The sequence below is a fragment of the Mytilus galloprovincialis genome, chromosome 1 (genome assembly GCF_965363235.1).
Source record: "Mytilus galloprovincialis chromosome 1, xbMytGall1.hap1.1, whole genome shotgun sequence".
In the NCBI taxonomy this organism is placed as follows: domain Eukaryota; kingdom Metazoa; phylum Mollusca; class Bivalvia; order Mytilida; family Mytilidae; genus Mytilus; species Mytilus galloprovincialis.
In genome coordinates this window covers 32,945,191-32,964,584 of record NC_134838.1, presented here as the reverse complement: position 1 = coordinate 32,964,584, position 19,394 = coordinate 32,945,191, and the positions used below count along the sequence as shown (strand labels likewise).

The following is a 19,394-nucleotide window of genomic DNA, read 5'->3' as shown; positions in this document are numbered from 1 at the left end:
TTGCCATCACATTCTTTCTATATTTATTAGCAAGAAAGATTTGTATTCTGCACCAATCTATTTTTTCTTTTCACTGCACTGCAGTTTATGTGTAATGCCATTGTTTGTGGCATTTTGTGTTCTATTACCCTTTGATCTTTGGTTTCATTTTTGTGTATAAAAGACATGAATTACAATACATCCATTAGTTAATAGATAGAAATGTCTGAATCGTGAATAAGTTAGTTGTAGAATGAGAAGAAAAATCTAAAAGTTAGATTAATGCCATCTCCTGTTTAAGACTATTATTTTTCTGATAAAGTTTAGGGCTTCCTGAGTTGACATTCAGCTCTTTGGGGGTGGTGGGGGTGTATTTGTAAGCTCTTACTAGTATTACTAGTATTATCACAGGTGTTCTAATTTATGCAAGTTCTGGCTATGCAAACAATATATGTATCTAAAATCCCAGTTCTCATAACATCTGTATTAAACTTTCGATTGCTTAAACAAAAATCCCAAATTTTTATAAAAAGCATAACTTTTGAATAACATGCAAGGATGGAAAAAATTACATCAGTTCACGAAAGGAAATTAAGAATTTAAACGATTAGATAAAAGCAGTTTAATTATAATTCATTTAGTGGTAACATGGATTGCAGGTTGATTTATCTTTCGCATGTAGGAAGATGTTAATTAATTCTGAATTAGTTTCCTCAGGATTTTCATTAGAGATATTTATGCACTTACTTTTTGAACTCTGAAATATTTTTGGAAAAAAATATTTGTACTCTAACAAATGTAATACTTTTGTGAATTGTTTTGTGTTATATCATTTTTCATCAGTTGCTACTTCAGTGTACTACCATTTGTCCACAGTGACACATTAAGCTAGATATCCTGTTGCCATATCTTGATATCATTGATTTCCCTCAAGTGAAGGTGACCTTTGATTTTGATTTGATTGGTCTATTCTTTTTTAGGTCCCTTTTGGTCATAAACTCCTCATGTAGTCAAGTAATTATACATCTTTGGCTTTCAAATTTTTTAGATTTAAATGTTCCTGATGAAGATAAATTTGAAAAAAGCTATCTTAAGTCATTCTTAACTCACCAACTTTAATAGTCATTATAAAATGTTATTTCCATTTCAGATGTTTTGTATTGTCTATGCTTGTTTATGATATCAGCAGATATATTTCAGATAGAAAACAATAAGGCCCATAGACAGGAATTTTCATGGGAAATTCTTGCTTCAAAAAAAAAGTTACAGTTCAAAGAGGGGTTGTATGAAATCCTCCAGCCCCTGGTTATGGGGATGACAATAGTTCACCAAAATGTATCACATATTCAGCTTTATACAAACCCAACCTAAAACAGGTTGAATTCAAGTGTTTATAGAAACTTAAAGGCAAGTCAAAAAAAAAAGAAAAGCCGTGGACAATAAAAGACTACATACTTAGTTACATAAAAAAAAAAAAAAAAAATTTGTAGGCAAATGAACTCGTGAATTTGTATTGAATGATCATAATATCATTCAATATTCATTCAACTTGATGTTTTCATTGTTTAAGCAAATTGTGTTCGAATTTCTAGTAAAATTTAGCTTGGATTAACCTCAGTTTGCTCTTGCTTTTTAATTGCAAGGAATGTTTAAATAATATGTCTTCAAAATTTCTAATTCATTTGTTTCCACATTCAGCAATTGTAAATCCCTGATGCTGCTGACAGAAATTCAATTCTCTCGTCACGATCTGATATTCAATTGTTACAGAATTTAAATACTTCACATAGTAAATATTAAAACAAGAGTTAAGTCTTATTGAACATTTTCTTTTAAGTTTAATTAGAAACTTTAATTATTTAAATTAATGGATATATTTTATATAAAGTTTACATGCTAGGATTTTATATCTCTTGAAGGAGAAGAGAAGAATTGCTTGGTTACAGAAGTGATTAATGTGTGGAGGTCAATATATATAACCATCAGTTTTATGTTTACCAAAGTTATTGATTTCTTGGTGACAAACTCATAGGACTCATTGTTTTGGAGTAGGCTATTGGTTTCTTGGTGACAAACTCATAGGACTCATTGTTTTGGAGTAGGCTATTGGTTTCTTGGTGACAAACTCATAGGACTCATTGTTTTGGAGTATGCTATTGGTTTCTTGGTGACAAACTCATAGGACTCATTGTTTTGGAGTAGGCTATTGGTTTCTTGGTGACAAACTCATAGGACTCTTTGTTTTGGAGTAGGCTATTGGTTTCTTGGTGACAAACTCATAGGACTCATTGTTTTGGAGTAGGCTATTGGTTTCTTGGTGACAAACTCATAGGACTCATTGTTTTGGAGTATGCTATTGGTTTCTTGGTGACAAACTCATAGGACTCATTGTTTTGGAGTATGCTATTGGTTTCTTGGTGACAAACTCATAGGACTCATTGTTTTGGAGTAGGCTATTGGTTTCTTGGTGACAAACTCATAGGACTCATTGTTTTGGAGTAGGCTATTGGTTTCTTGGTGACAAACTCATAGGACTCATTGTTTTGGAGTAGGCTATTGGTTTCTTGGTGACAAACTCATAGGACTCATTGTTTTGGAGTAGGCTATTAGTTTCTTGGTGACAAACTCATAGGACTCATTGTTTTGGAGTAGGCTATTGGTTTCTTGGTGACAAACTCATATGACTCATTGTTTTGGAGTAGGCTATTGGTTTCTTGGTGACATTATTTAACTCATAGGTCTCATTGTTTTGGAGTACTTCATTATCATAACAAATTACAAAACGCAAACTTTATACAAATGCAAACTCCTCATTGTTCAAGGCTGTTCTTGAAGTTAGAACAGTTGCTTACATCCACGTCATTTCTGTATTGCTGCCAGTGTCTCATTGGCAATCACTATTACCACATTACCTTATAAGTAAATATGGCAATGAAAATGAGAGATTTACATTAAGATTTGTAAGATTAGGAATTACTTGTCTTGTCAAATCATTGCATTTTGTCATTACAAAATTTATAAAAGACCTTCTGATAGAAAAGGAATTTTTATTTTAGTATTGAACATCTGCAGGAATTTTTTACTTGTAATGACATGAAATGAAAAGAAATGCAAAGATATTGCTCAGAACATGATAAATCCATTCTCCTACACAATGAAATGAATCTGTAAACTTCAAGCATATGTTCAGTTTTTCTTAAAAAAAAAAAGTAGTAATACCAAGTGAGCAAATTTGTTATCTCCTTGGCACATTCAATTTATCGAATACCAGGTGAGCAATATAGTTTAAACAAAGCCTTCAATATTTCCAGTATTTTAATACGTTCCAGTTTCAATCATTATCCTTTGATTTAACTGATATTTCTTCCAAATAAAAATCTACTGAACAATGAACTAACAGTATACTGAAATTAATTAAAGAATTAAGGCTACAATCCTTATGTTTTTCACAGATAAGAATTATGATTGATAAAACACAACATAGTTTCTTTTATTTAAAATCAGAAAATGGTGTTTGTATAAATACATCCATTAACCAATCAACTTTCTCAAATGGTCTGTAAATAGAAGATACACTAGGAGTAAACAGGCTATTATTTGAACTTGGAATTGTTTTTAATAATGGAATTTGCATAATTTCTTGTGCTAGAATTTTTTTTATAAATTCCATGTTTATTTGGTATTATAATGTTTTGAGTCGCTCATAACACTTTCCATACAATTTAATGTATTTTGTATAGAAAGTTAGTTGTGCACGGCACAGTACATTCTATAGAAAATCTACTATCTTCTTTGTATTAGAAAGTGTTGTGCACAGCAGTCAGAACAATAAAGTACAGAATAAACATGGAATTTATTAAAAAATTCCAAGCACAAGAAATTATGCAATTTCCATAATTAAAAATAATTCCAAGTTCAAATACATGTAATAGCCTAGCTAACTGATCAAGCAGGCCTCATGTATTTACAACAAATCAAGACTTATTTCTCTGTCCTAAAAAAAAACCCACACACACATTATTTATCTGTAAAAAATCAGTTGTTTTCTAATATTTGCATGGTTTGTTGGTTTTCCTTGCTAATATATCTGTTTTTTTTAGTTTCTGACAAATTTGTTTGCACAACTGCAATATTGGAGGCCTAAGGAAAGACTTATTTAAAAGGGACGAAGAGGTAGTTACTTCAAGTAGATTTTAGTAAGAGATCTTATAGCAAATCCAATGTTGGTGAGGAATCACAGAAAAAAGTCAGTAATCTTTGGAAATAAACTCATCATAGTTATATACCAGGATAAAATTTTGAAGAGATTGAGGGGAGTAAAGCTGACATCTTCTGTGTCTATTAAAAGAGTTTGGAAAAAGTGACTTCATTTTTGCCAGAAAAATTGATTTGGCCTTTGTTGTATTTCCATTTTAGACTATTGACATTTTATTTTGATGTGTATTTCAAGGATACACTGGTTTATAATTGAGTTTAGTAAAAGTAATATTTTCCTGTCTATCATCTTACCAATCAAATAGGAATACATCAAAACATGGGATGGATTATTGACATGGATATCATAACAATATGAGATAAGATATCTCTTTCTAATGCTGTTTCTAATTTAGCAACTTTCTATAACTCTTTGTAATTAATCATATACCAATAATTTTTAACGATTTCTGAACTTATGGTTATTTTCTAGACCAAAGCTGTTTATGCATACCATGTTTTTGGACATACCACAAAACAATACATCTTCTAACTTGTAAAACATTTATGGTTAATTTCTTTAACAAATGTTATAGAGGTTGGAATCATTCATCTTGTAGTTGTCTCTGTTTTTACAGTCTATAGTCAGAGAGAAGATTGATAGTTTCAGCCATTCATAAAGATTGACACTAGGAAATTAATTGTTAAAATAGATTCTTCAGTTTATTAAATTAGTTTTGTACCAACAGACAGATAGTTAGTTAGTATTGCAGACTTGTTTACAGTTAATAAGCTGATATTTTTGTTTGTTTTGTTCTAGGTGTATACAATATTTCTATCATGTCCTTGTTAAAAGCCACCAAAAAAACAAACTCAAATGCATTGCTTCACTTTTAAAGAACTGATTGATTGTTGGAAGAGTTGATACATAATATGTTTTAGTTACATGTTGAGGTATAAGTCCCTGTTGATGAAGTGATGAAGTCAAAGGGGACATTGTGGATTTCATTCCATCTGTCTATCAGTGTGTCTGCATGCAAATAATCAGTTTTCCACACTTTTTTATTCATGCTTGCATGAGCCTTGAAGATGTTGATTTGATATTTGGTTTAAGTTTTAACCATGACAAGTTACAGATCAAATTTAAATTTTGTTATTTCAGATGATTATATTGCAGAGACATAGAAGACAAAATTTATGCAAATAATCTGTTTTCCATTATTTTCTCCATCATGCTTTAATACTTCATTCTCTACCTGAATTGAAGACCCATTGATGGCCTTCAGCTGTTTTCTGCTCTTTGGTAAGGTTGTTGTCTCTTTGACACAGTCCCCATTTCCCTTTACACCCCATGTCACCCCAACCTTGTGATAGACCAAAAATATTTCATAAGCATCCTTGCATCTTAGTATAGACCAGTTCACTGGTGCTTTTGTCTCATAATTATTCTTCAATGACTGCTGGTAAACTTTACAAAAGGTAGAGAAATATCTACTATATATATCAGTTATTTAGCATGCTGTTTCACTTTCATCCTTATATCTCAGTTTAAAGCAGTATTTGAGGCTCTATTCGCTTCAAATTGGCATTTTTTTTTTAAATCCCCCACGTGACCCTCTTACTAGAGTGAACTTTTAATGAACTTAAACTAAGTGATGTTGCCCTAAACTACAAATTGTTATCACCTCACTTAAGTGTTTTTTTATTAATGAAATATTGTTTTGAAAATTAAATTCCAATTATTAAACAGGCAGGATCACTACTATCTGATGTTTTTTTTTGTTTTGTTTTGTTTTTATATCTATATCGCATATGTATGCTGTTTTTAATGAATATAAATTGATGAAATTTGAGAAATGATTATCATTGAGGACCCTAAGGGAATCACGTTTTTGTGTTATTTGACAGTGATGTAACAAGTTGATAAATAATTCATATGTTAAACTGTTTCCCCAAGATTAATTTTGTTTCATGGAGGGTGTCTAGAGCAAATTACTTTTGTATTGTATTGTAACATGTGTAATAATTCAATTTAAAAAAATAATTCTATAATTATTTCTGTCTTGCACAAATACAGTTGTATACTGCTATCTCACTGGTGATACCTGATATCATGCCAGTTCTTCTTTTCTTAATTATTCAAGTGGTCAGTATTGGGATATGGACATTAGGTCTATAATGAGATATCTATTTTCGACATCTAAACTTCTGATTTTTGGTTACGTGTTTCATTAATATTATACTCCTACCTCTCCGATTTATTAACAATTATCATTTGTTAAAGAAAGAGAAATCAGTATTAAAACCATAATGAGATTCTGATTAAGTTTAACACCAATAAGAGTTAATTAATTTAGCTGTATGCATGTATTATTCTTCCTTTAGGTAACTGTATTATATTTTAAGCTTGGCCTACAAAAAAACAATTCAGGTTTTACTGTGGCAAATTGAGTTTACCTAGTGACAAGTAGCAGCGATGAAGTAAACAGTTAATTGAGATAGTAAAACCAAGTTTAATGTAGGCCAAGCTTAAAACCTAATACTGTTACCTACATTCTATTACGCCTTAATCAATTGTCCAACTTTTTAAAATTAATTTGGCTTGTAAATTGTCAAAAATCAAAAAATCTTTGAACTTTGTGCCTACCTTTTGAATGTAAGCATTGCATCACTTTGCATGTACTGGTGTATTTTGAAACTTGTGTCTTATTTTGACAAAATATGGTGTGATAATGTCCCATTTGATGAAGATTGAAGACAATTATTGATTTTTAGGTCCCTAGGTTAAAGGTCTAGGTCTCAGTAGCACATAATATATCGAAATCTGCCCTAGATGATATAATTTGAATCATTAGCCAAGCACTCACCAAGCCCTGTATGAAAATGTCCTCCTAGATGGTTTATTGTACCTAGGTGAAAAGATCTGGATGTTATTAGAATTTTCTTAACCATTTAGTTTTTTTTATGCCCTATTCATTTTTAAAAATATTTCGTTGGCCTTATATTTTGTTTTACATGTTTACTGCTGAAAATGTAAATCAAGTCAGAATGTACTGATTTGCATGTGCAAAGGGTTTTCCAAGGCTATGACATGCAGGGATATGCATCTGTAAAAGTTTTGTCAACTTCAAAGGTAGAAGTCCCTGACTTGATGTATCATTAATGTCACATCATTGTATGGCAACTATTCAGAAGTCGAAAACATTTCATTAAAACTTACCAACAATTTGATTACATGTGAATGAGTTTTTACCAAAAGAGTTGTTGTCCCTTTTATTCAAAAATTGATAACACTCTAGACTAATGACTGAAGTTTACCATAATGGTAAACAAACAAAATAATCTGACTTATTCAATTTCAAGAACAATTTCCAACAAATATGACTGAAATCAAATATGTTTATGCAAGATGCCAGTCAAATGTTGTTTGATTGAGACATGAATAGAAAAAAAAGAAACAATTCCTCAAAGGATTGTTCCTAAAACTTCCTCCTTTGGTCTATCAAAAAACTAAGAATATTATTTGTCAGAATAAATCAGTTTTGAAGATTATGACATTACCGTGAAAAATTCAGTTAATGTTATTACATTTTAAAGAACATTGTTGAAGTGCAAATAGCTATTAAAGAATAATAGAAAATAGAGCTGTACTTTAGAAAATTAAATTCCATGGTATATAACACTGTAAAAGTACAACTGTCTGTATCAATATTATTCTTTCCTTGTAGTTTGACTTGACATGCTTTTAAAACACTGAGAAGATGTGTTTTATATGATGGTCATGATCAGTAACGTCTGCTGTATTGAATGGTTTGTAGAATCATTCATTGTACATCAGGATATAATTGTCCAGCTGTAAGATTGGTCTAGACTTTTAACATATGATGCTTTTATCTCTGCTCTCTATTTTCAGGATTCAATTCTGGTATCAAACATTCATTATAAAGTGTTTTTACCATGAAACAAGATTAATGATCTCAGGATAAAATAGAAAATCAGAGGAAATTTTTTGAATTCCAGTAATGGACATTGCATTTCACTTTGGCATTAATTAATAGAGTTGCTTCCCTTTGACATTAATTAATAGAGTTGCTTCCCTTTGACATTACTCAAAAGAGTTATTTCCCTTCTCAAACACATCATTGTTTTTATCCTACATACACCAATCCTCCTAGACTATTTAATCTATTTCTGTGAAATCTAGGTTAATGGTAAATTACATGGTTGACATATTTTTTTTCTAGTCTCTTGATTTTTAGATGTCCTTGCTACTTAGTGGTCAAGACATGGCTATTAAAAGTGTGTCCCTTAAGAGAGTGATAATGTGTAATCAAGCATGATAATATTGGAGTAATGACTGTAATGATGAGGAACTATCGTAATGTTACAAACACACTGGACAAAGCTCATCTTCAACATAGATGACCGGGTTGTGAAGGGCCCCTAAGACATGAAGGATTCAAACAAGGAACCTCTTCTCAATTCTTATAAATTCAAATAATTTGTCAGAATGCTTTCATCATTTGAATAAAAATGTTTACAGTTTTACCTCTGGTATAATCTGCTTTGTTAACGGGATTGATTTTGATTTCTAACATTTTTTTTTTTAACTTGTACAAAAGTTACACTGGAGTCATAGCCTACACAGAGAAACATTAATCTTTCTGCAAGCTGTCCTATGTATGTTCTTAGTCTGAAATGCTGCAATCATTGGCAGAGTCTGTAGAGCATTCATTTAGAATTTCAAAGTCATTAGTCTGACTAGTGAGTACGTGAATTGCTAGGGATCAAGCCTGCAACCTAACAAACACAAAGCTTGCACACTTGGGTGGTTGTTAATAATTTATTAATTGTTATATAATTTAGCAAATTGTATGTTAAACTGTTCAATTTTATGTAAATAACTAAATAACGGTTATACTGGTCAGGACAACTCAATTTTTCCTGAATGAGACTGGAAAGTATTTGGTTGCATTGTAGAAGATTAATTGATTGCATAAGATATGAATTCATGTGATGCATAAATAATGATTTTACCAGACTAGTATACATATTAATGAGACAGAATATCAGCACAAATATGCAAAAGATGTAACATACAATTTTCAACAATGTACACATACTCTATATCACTATATATATGTCTTTAAAAAAATGGAGATGTAAAAAGCAAAAATGATCATTTTTATTTTAGGTCAACATTGCCTAAATTGTCAGTGCATTCTTAGAAGTTATTGCCCTTTAATGATGTTTTTTGTACCAATTTTGTTGCATTTTGGTAAAAAGAAACATATTTGATAGGGAGAAACTGTAAATCAAAACAAGTTTAACAGAAGCTATTTTAGTCTTGAATTATATTTAAGTCTACAATGTTGAAGAGTGGGTATTGAATGTGATTCAAATTGATCCAGGTAAGCAACACTTAGGCTCACAGGAGCCTCTTAAGTGTTCTTTATGTTAATGTGCTTCATCTTGAGGTTGAGTTGGTTGTAGTTGACATTTAATTGTCTTTCTTGTTTTAACTCTTATTGAGTGATTTCCCCTTAGCTTAGACTTTTATAATGGGAATTGGGAAGCCTGTCTAAATTAACTTTGTGTATATGTTTTAAAGGTCTCATATAGGTGTCAGACCACCAATTACTCCCTCCAATTTAGAACGTATGTAAAAGTAGCCCTACTCTGACACAAAATAGTGCTTTTGATGGCCTTGTTTACTTAAACTAACCAACAAATTTGCAGAAATGAAACTTTTGGTGAAAGAGAAATATATCTAGATCATTTTGAGCCGAAATTTACTTGTCTATGAGTTTGCATTAAAAATTGAGGCTTTATGCACTCCATAGTATACTAATTTTAGATTTCCAGAAAGCCAGGTATTTTTTTGGAGTACCTCTGTTTGAAGGTCAGTTATTTTGTTAGAAGGCTTTAAAGGTATGGTGAAAATTGGCATGTAGAAAGCTGATACATGTACAATTAAGGATATACCTGGTTTCTATGAAGTTAAACTTAAGGTAAAATATTTAGAAAGCTGTGAAAATGGCAAAATTTGGTTGAACAGATAGGGATTTTTAATTGGTGATCTGACACCTATATATTATACATTAGTGATTTGTCTTTTTCTTTTTTACTAGTATTTACAATTTTTGATGAGCTGACTTTTAGAAAAAAAAGATATTTCAAATGAGATTTGTGACACCAAGAATCTAAAAAGTATCTACTAAACAAATCCTTGGTGACACACACTAATTGATATTAAATGAGTCGGATAATATTGGGATGTTAAAAAAACGGATCGTCTGTTGTTAATGTAAAAATTAAGGCTATCTAATGAAATAGGCTTGTAAAACCTGCCTAAAACTATCAAATAAAATTGTAGTAAATCTTAAAAGTTCATAATAAAATGAAATATTTCTTAAGAAATAAAACCTGTAATGTATTTTTACAGCAATAAAATATGACAATTATATCATTTTATTAGCCCTATATTTCTGATTCCAGAAAAACGTGATAAACAGGTTCTTAATGCTAGTTTTTCATCTTTTTCTTTTTCCATTTCAGTCTGATGTAAAACCATAATCTATTGTTAGCACAGATAGAAGAGAGAGTTGTAGCCGTTGATGTGGAAAATTTTGTGATTTACCTGTAATTCTCTCACCTGTACATCTTGTTAGAGCTGTTTCACTGCATGTTCGATAACAATAGTGCGATTTCTCCAAGATTTAATTATCAGCTAGTTGATAATTTATTAATTAAAGGTAAGTTGGTTTTGTTATAGTAATTATTCTATTCGAACTTAATTTGTTTGCAGTAAAAAATTCAATTCAAAACTATATTGAAAAATACCGGAAACGATTCATATCAATCAAATGAATTTTAAAGTTTTATGTTTTGAATAGATTTGAGATATTTATGAGCATCTATTAAAGCATGAAAGATTATGTATCACATTAAATTTCTTGTAAGAGAAATAAATTCAAATGCTACACATAAAATATTAAGAGGTTTTTAAATTTTAGTTTCATGCCTGAATTAAGTTTTTGACTGGAAGAAGCTATTACAGAGGGTGGTACTGTTGAAATAAATAAATGTTATGTAATCTAATTTTAACATGGATTAGGCATAGTTTGACAATATTACATTTATATGTGTATCAAGACATGCTGGATCAGCCATAGTTTGATGATATTTCATGTATACATGTATTAAAACATACTAGATTAGCCATACTTTGATGATATTTCATTTAAACATATATTAAGACATGCTGAAGAAATGATAAAGAAATTCCTCATAATGAGACCCCCTGATACTTATCTTGCATGTTAAGTTCCTTAAAAAGTTAGTGATCTTGCATTCTATAGATTCTACCACTGTATTGAGTGATAATTCAGACAGTTGAAAATTTTAAATATTTGAGATTAACAATCCAGTGAGGAGAAATATCCCATGAGATCAGTGATGGAATCTGATAGTTAAATGATTTCTACACAATATGTTGGCATTGAACTTCAATTTTTTTTTTAATTATTGATATTCATAATTCAAATTCTTTCTCTGAGACATTATCAGGCATGATGGTCTTTTCTTGACTTCACAATGTTAAGATTCGAAGACAGTAAGAAATGCAATGCAAACTTGAGATCCTCTTTAATGTGTAATTATCCTCAATTTTACAACTCAAGTCTGTCCTCTCTTGTGATTATCAGTATATTAACTATTCAATGTACTTAGATTATCATTTGAGTTCTAACCCTAACACCAGTTTTTGCTAATCCTAGGAATTCAATGATTGTGATAAATCGATAAAGGTTTTAACGGACTGTAATTACTGTCTCCATCTCAACTTTTGGAATTTTCTTATCTCTCAGTGTCTGAACTTATTTGTTGGAATATGTTGGCTTTGATACATTGAGTAAGAAAGCACGGGAACACTTTTTGGTCATAATTTATATTACTGTGAAACAAGGTCTTGGAACCAAATAAGGCCTGATAATAATATTATCATCTAAAGCATTCAGCTAAAGCCATGAGGTTTAAAACCATCATTACCTTAAAAGTATTTTCCCATATCTACTTATTTATCACTTGTTTTCTAGTAGGTAGATATTGGAAGATGTGGTATGAGTGCAAATGAGACAACTCTCCATCCAAGTAACAATTTATAAAAGTAAACCATTATAGGTCAAGGTACAGCCTTCAACACAGAGTTTTGGTTCACACCGAATGGCCATAGGTGCCTTTTTACAAAACTTGTTTGTTGTTCTACTACAAACTATTAGTATATGAGCCAAGGCCAACTTCAAAATTTAATAAAAAAAAACCAATAGTAAAACAGTAAACATTATGTTCAATGATAGTATAGTAATTTTCAAAGGTTTGATGTGGGAAGATGTGTCATGGTAAAATCTGTCAATCCTAACAACACAAAACATACCAAATACATTAAAATATATATCTTGTCACATATATAGATTTATACAATGTTTTTTCATGCTTGATCATTATGATGGAGTTTATTAGAAGAATATTAAGTATACATAAATGTGACAGTATACCTTCAATGATTTACATAAGAATAATTATTTTAGAATATAAAAACAAATCCTTGATTTGTTAGCCTCCTAACAAATCGGACATTTCCTAGTCAATGACCTAACAGCTTGGTGTTTTCATAAAAAATAGTATATAAATTTTCAAAATGTTAGTACACATTTTTACTTGATTTGAAGAAGGTTTTAAATCCTCAAACATTATATGTGTAAAGCCTTAACTTAAAAAATCTTGAAGATCTGTGGAATAAGAACTGCTTTTCCTTTCTGAGCACCAGCACCCAGTTTCACCAAAAAACTTTACGACTGAGATTGATCGTAGGTCATGAACATTTCAGTATACTAATAATCAATCTTAGTTGTAAGTTTTTTTGTAAAACCGACTTCAGAACTTTGGTAAGATTCCTATTATTTAATCTTTAGTTTTCTATTTAGTGTTTTTGTGGACTGTTGTTTGTCTGCCTATCTTTCAGTTGACCATGGTGTTGTCAGATTTTCTTCAACAAAGCATTTTTTCATTTCTCTTTTGGTATAATAAACCTCTGCTATGTTTAATGCGTACCTGTCTTGGTATTATATATATATTATTCCCTTTATAGCCTCCATTATTATTGGAGTAGATTTTTTGAAGTACATCTTTTGCCTTTGTCCGAAGACCATCATTTGTTAAAGAGTGATTTTTCTCCTAAAAATATATGAACGGAAAAAAAATGTCTTTGTTTAATTGAATCCTTTCAATAATTCTCTTTGGAATTGTATCTTTAATCAGTTTTTATTGTGTTTGTTTGATCTATCTAGGTATTCTTTATGTTGATGAATAATTCAAATTGAAAATAACTATTTTCTATTTGTTTTGGTTAATGTTTAAGTATTAGGCCTTATAGCTACAAATAAAGGTGAAAGGTATTTGAGAGTGTCAGTTGAAACAGGACAAGTAATTAGTTATGTATAAGTTCTATATTATTTTCCCCTGATTTCTGCTTTTTACGTAATTATTGGATTTGGTATGAAGGTTATGGTGAATAATTTAGATATTAATTATTGGTACTGTTAGTTACATGTATCTTGAGGAAGAGGGTCACTACCTAATTAACTGGATTAACAGGAACAGAAAAATAAATCAATATATCTGGAGAAAATCGTGCTAAAGGAAGGTTGATATTGGAAAATGAAATCAAACTTGTAAGAATAAAGTTTAAGACCAAGAATATGAAAAAAAAACAATAAAAAGAATTTTAAATAGTACTACAATTTTGATAAGGGTGTGATAGATTCTTGAGTTGTAATTTAAGCAGTCTAAGCCATGGCACATATAAAAATAAACTGAGATATTTGCCACTGGTAGAAAGCATTGCCATTATTTTGATCTAAAGAAACTTCCTAATTGGAACAATTTTAATTTGATTAAGTAATGAGTTTGATAAAATCATTTAAAGATGTGACCTATACAATGTACAAGTAATGTTTCATTGAAGTGTTTAAAGTTATGAATTTCCTCACGTATTACTAAAAACACGACAGGTATTTTAGTACACAGTTTTGAAATATTCCCAGAGTATTTTTCCATATGCTGTTTAGGCAGATCGTGTAAATGAACATGCATTATTTATGCAAATGAATAGATTTTACCATAAAAAGCCTTGATCTCAGTGAAAAGTCTGTAGGCATTGTTTCTATTGCATAATTTTGTCTCTGAATTTCCAATATAAATGGCCTTTATTTCTTTCTAATATGATAAACTTCTATCCCTTAGTTCAGTTCTGATCATTCGTTCAGGCTAAATCGGATAAGTTTTACAATAAATCGTGTTTACAGTAACAATATGAATACATTATGTATAATAATTCTGCAATTTTCACATGTATATAGGATTTGAAAAGTCCAGGGAATTTTATTATCCTTACTGGTGAAATTTTAAGTCTGACAAATTTGATTTTAAAGATGATAATGGGAGTTCTATAGCATCTTACTTAGAATCTCAACGGAATTCAATCAAACACAAATTATATATTTAGATGAAAATTTCACCATGAAGCAAAAATAAGTGCTGTTATTCTATCACGACAGAAAATAGAATCAGGTGACGCATATAAGATATTTTTATTAAGTTTGAAAGCTTTTATTTATTTAACAAGAAAATTTAAGTCGTGTGCTGTAATGGGAAATGCAGTTTCTTAACCATTTATTAAAATGAATTCTTGGTGGTCTGTTTAGGTTAAGGAGGATAAAGCTTATGTTTCTTGAATGATTTCATCTGAGTTTATTTCATGGTTGATATAAATGTCCCTTGTCTGTACAGTCATCCATCCCTCTGTCTTTTGGCATTATAATAAGGTGAGAGATAAAATTCAGTGAAACAAAAACTTTACTATATAACAATACCAAACAGAGAATATTAGGTTCACATAGGCCTCCATGATGAAATATACATAAAGTTTATACTGGTATATCTAGCACAAAATATCCTCAAATCGTGAGGAATTTAACAACTTGCTAGAGGTCAAGGTAGATCTTCCGTCAACATCAAATTCTTTAATTAACAAAAAGAATCTCAAATAAGCAACTGACATGTCCCTGGCTAGGAACAACATGTGGTTGCTAGTTCAACTATCATAATTTCCATTTGTGTAGTTAGCAGGATAGGTTTTTGGTGCTGGTTAAGATTGTATAACCAGAGCTTCATTGAGAAGGTGCACAAATTTATAATGAATTAAGAAAAAGGCAACTTGTCACAAATTAGATATCAGATTGAAACTCATTATTCAATGCCCAAATATATAATTAGAAAATAACATATCCAAACATGTTGGTAAAAATTTTTAAATGTGATCAAATGCAAAATATAAAATAATGAAATACAATGATGTCAGTTATCAAAGGAAATGAGAAAAACTTTTTTCTAAGTCATAAAGTAACAAAGAGACTATACAGGAAATGACAAAAAGTTCCATTTAAAATACAGAATGGATAATTATATATGAAATATTTTTGTCATTTGTCAAATTGTAGTTTAATAATTTGATATTTATCTTACCAACAGAAAAACAAAAAGGCAATTGATGGGTTCTACATGCTGTTGTGTTTAAAACACATATATAACTGTTTGACAATTTCCTTATTCGTGTCATAAAAAAACACCATTTTTTTTAAAGTTACATAATGTTACTATAGTATATGATTAAATAACAACACAAATAAACACATTCTCAAATTAAGATTAGAATCTAAAGAATTGTATATCTGTTATTTGACCTTAAATGCTAAAAATAACTTAGAAGTTATCAGTTTTTTTAGAAGCATTAAAATTTAAATACCATAAGAAAAAAAATGATTTAATTAACTGCATTTTTCATATGAAAATGTTAACAGTTTCCATATTTTACACCAAGATGTTATAAAATAAAATCGAAAATCAGTTCCAATCATAATAACTTGGTGAAAATTAGATACACCCAATTGGGTAAACACCCACATGGATATATATAATACTTGCAATGAGATCATAGGGCTATAATTATCACAGTATTTGTTACATTCTTAAGCCATTATTTGTAATTTGTTACTTTTGACCTGCATTTATATCAATCTTCAGTGTACAGTTATAGCCTTTTCAAAATCTAGCAAATAATCTGCTCAAATAGGTGCTCTGAACTTTGATGAAGCTCTGTGACTTGAAAGACCTCATTGTGACGTACTTGGTGATGAAGAGTATGATGAGAATAAAAACACTATTTCTTTGCTTTGAGTTTTGTCAAGTTGTGTAGTAATTTCATGTCATGAATTGAAACATCATATTTGTTGTTTTGCATAATTAGAAATAAAACTGAGCAAACAGAAGTTTACATTTGTTTAAGGGATTAAGTAACTCAGTACATTTATCTATACTATTAAATGAGAAAACCTCATTGTGTGTGTCGCTTCTCTTCCTTCCACAATAAATTAATCACCATGCCACTGTGTCTTAAAGGTACCATTCATAGTCCAATTAGTCATCCATTTTTATGATTATTCAGATTTAGTTATTTTGAGAGAAAAACGAGAAAAAAAGGCGTCCAGATATTATTTTTGTCATCAGACCGAGATAGATAAAGCTTCCGGTTTAAAACTAAGCTGGTTCTATGTGAATTTTAAGTTTTTTAGGTCACCATCATTTACTTTCAACTGTTAGTCATTGTTAAGGAATGCTAGATAACATTCATACCTCCAATTTTTCTAGCCTACCCATACTTCCAGTGGCCGCTTCATCATCACAGAATATAATCAGAATTAAATTCAATTTTGTCCTGTATGGATAATTTATATTTTATCTTTTTAGATAAAAAGCAAGTTACTTTAAAGTAAAACCACTGTATATATTTAAGTGCTATTAGAAGTGGGACATTTAAAGACGTATCGTATCTGTATCTGATACGTTGACGTATCCAAACGTATCGTTATGGATTATTGTTTAATGGGCTATCTAAGTGTTCAAATAGTAATCGAGAAGAAAGACAAGAGGGGGGAAACAAATAAGGGTAGGACTATTAAGGTTCATATGAACAGATGAAGGAATTGAAATATATGGCCGTTTAAAAAAAATACTACGAGAACAGACAAACTAGCATCTAGGAAAGTTTTAAGGCATGGCAGGACCCAGGTATATAAAAGTAATATGAGGTCTATGTTTCAGAAAATCAATGTCATTATGACTTACCTAGATTTTGACGTGCATTTTTTTCCAGTCTGCGGGAGATAGCAAAATAAAAAAACACACGAGTTTCATTTGATACGGTCCATTCAGTTACACCAGTTTAAATCATCTATTGTTTACAGTTGTCTATTGTCCATCTATTGTCCATTTAAAATTAATACTACTCACAACATCGATTATATTAGCGGAGCTTCTCAAACATTTCCCAACTTATTTATGTATGTGCCTGTCCCAAGTCAGGAGCCTGTAATTCAGTGGTTGTCGTTTGTTTATGTGTTACATATTTGATTTTCGTTCATTTTTTTTACATAAATAAGGCCGTTAGTTTTCTCGTTTGAATTGTTTTACATTGTCTTATCGGGGCCTTTTATAGCTGACTATGCGGTATGGGCTTTGCTCATTGTTGAAGGCCTTATGGTGACCTATAGTTGTTAATGTCTGTGTCATTTTGGTCTTTTGTGGATAGTTGTCTCATTGGCAAACATACCACATCTTCTTTTTTTATATTATTTTTTTTTTTTTGCACCTTCTGCAGGAATGAAAAAAAAGCGAATAGCAAGAACCAGAAAAAATTATAATTTTCTGAACCCAAAAATGCATTTGAAATTTAATTATATAGGTCGCCATGCATGTGCACAGCTTTCTGTAGTCAGAATAAAATTTGTGGTGTAATTACGGCCATGTTACCTAAAATGTTAAGATGAACTTAAAAGTTTTGGTCTATTTATTTCATTTTTAATTAAGTTGGATACTTGTTTATTCATAGATTTAACATGTTTAATTATATATACATTTTGTGTGTAAAAAACATTGATTGTCCTTAATTGATTTTTGTACACTATATATTTTCAGGACTTATAATACACTATAAAATTATTACATACGCAACAACAGAAACTTAAAACATTTACACACCTTTAACAATCGCGTGATTTTCGTGACTATCTATATGACATTTAACTCACTAGAACTACTAAAGCGTGAAGTTGAATTATAAACAAATAAAGCTAAAGAAACGTACTTAGATTTAAATTATCTAATTAATGGGATTGCTTTTTATAACTCATGTTCTGTATAAATACATTTACTTAATTGATTATATTTGTATACATGTATGCTGTTTTAATAAAATATTATATTGACCGGTACGGTCAAATTTATAACACCAGGAATATATTTCATACTAAAAAGAGAATATCTTGATCTTGCCTTTATAAAACTGTATTAGTTTATATAAGAAATATTAGAATTAAACCATCGTTTCATTTAAAAAAAAAATATATACTCAAACATAAACTGTAGCATTGTTTTTTAAATTATAAAATATGAAATACAACTTAAAAAGAATGGTGAATTAGTACAAATTTGCTTTCCGTCGAAAAAATATCAACAACGCCAATAATAAACATTGAATTTTATTTATTTTGCATCCGAGTCACATTTTCAATATACAAATCATGGATCAAAAAGTAGTAGTGATCTTCTAGCGCACAAATTCGCACATAAACACACAATCTTTCCCATTTCGTCTCTATTGTGTCTATACAAGGTACCAATAATTCTAAAAACTTTAAGAAGTCTAATGACATGTTCTACATACACTCTATATTTTCTTATAGTCTTGTTAATTTTCCTCCTCACATTTCTCTCATGTCTAGGTAGTCTGTGCAATTGCGCTGAGGTAAATGGTGTAACAACTGGATGTTGGGATGGGTATATACAGTCCCCTAATAAAATACAGTTTCGTGGAAAGTCTAATGTGCGTCCGTCTCCGATGGGGGTCATCATGTTAAAAGTATTGGCATCATTATTATGGCCTTGAAAACCTGACTCAACATGAACGATTTTCTTTTGATTGTCAATGACAACTTGTGTGTGAACGCAATGGTAATGGCGATGGCCGCTGTAATATTGGCGTTGAGTGTCAGGTGACGGCATTAGAATTTCGTGGGATGTTGCGTCTATGCAACCAACGGCTTCCG

General features: G+C 30.4%; 1 protein-coding gene across 1 annotated transcript in view; it reads left to right on the top strand.

The window, feature by feature from the left end:
• Positions 1–19,394, top strand: part of LOC143071922 (neuronal calcium sensor 2-like) — an 84,133-nt gene that overhangs the window by 25,139 nt on the left and 39,600 nt on the right. Inside the window, exon 3 of the mRNA XM_076246625.1 lies at positions 10,732–10,928. The gene's annotated coding sequence lies outside the window, so the exon portion shown is untranslated. The remainder of the gene's footprint in view (positions 1–10,731; positions 10,929–19,394) is intronic.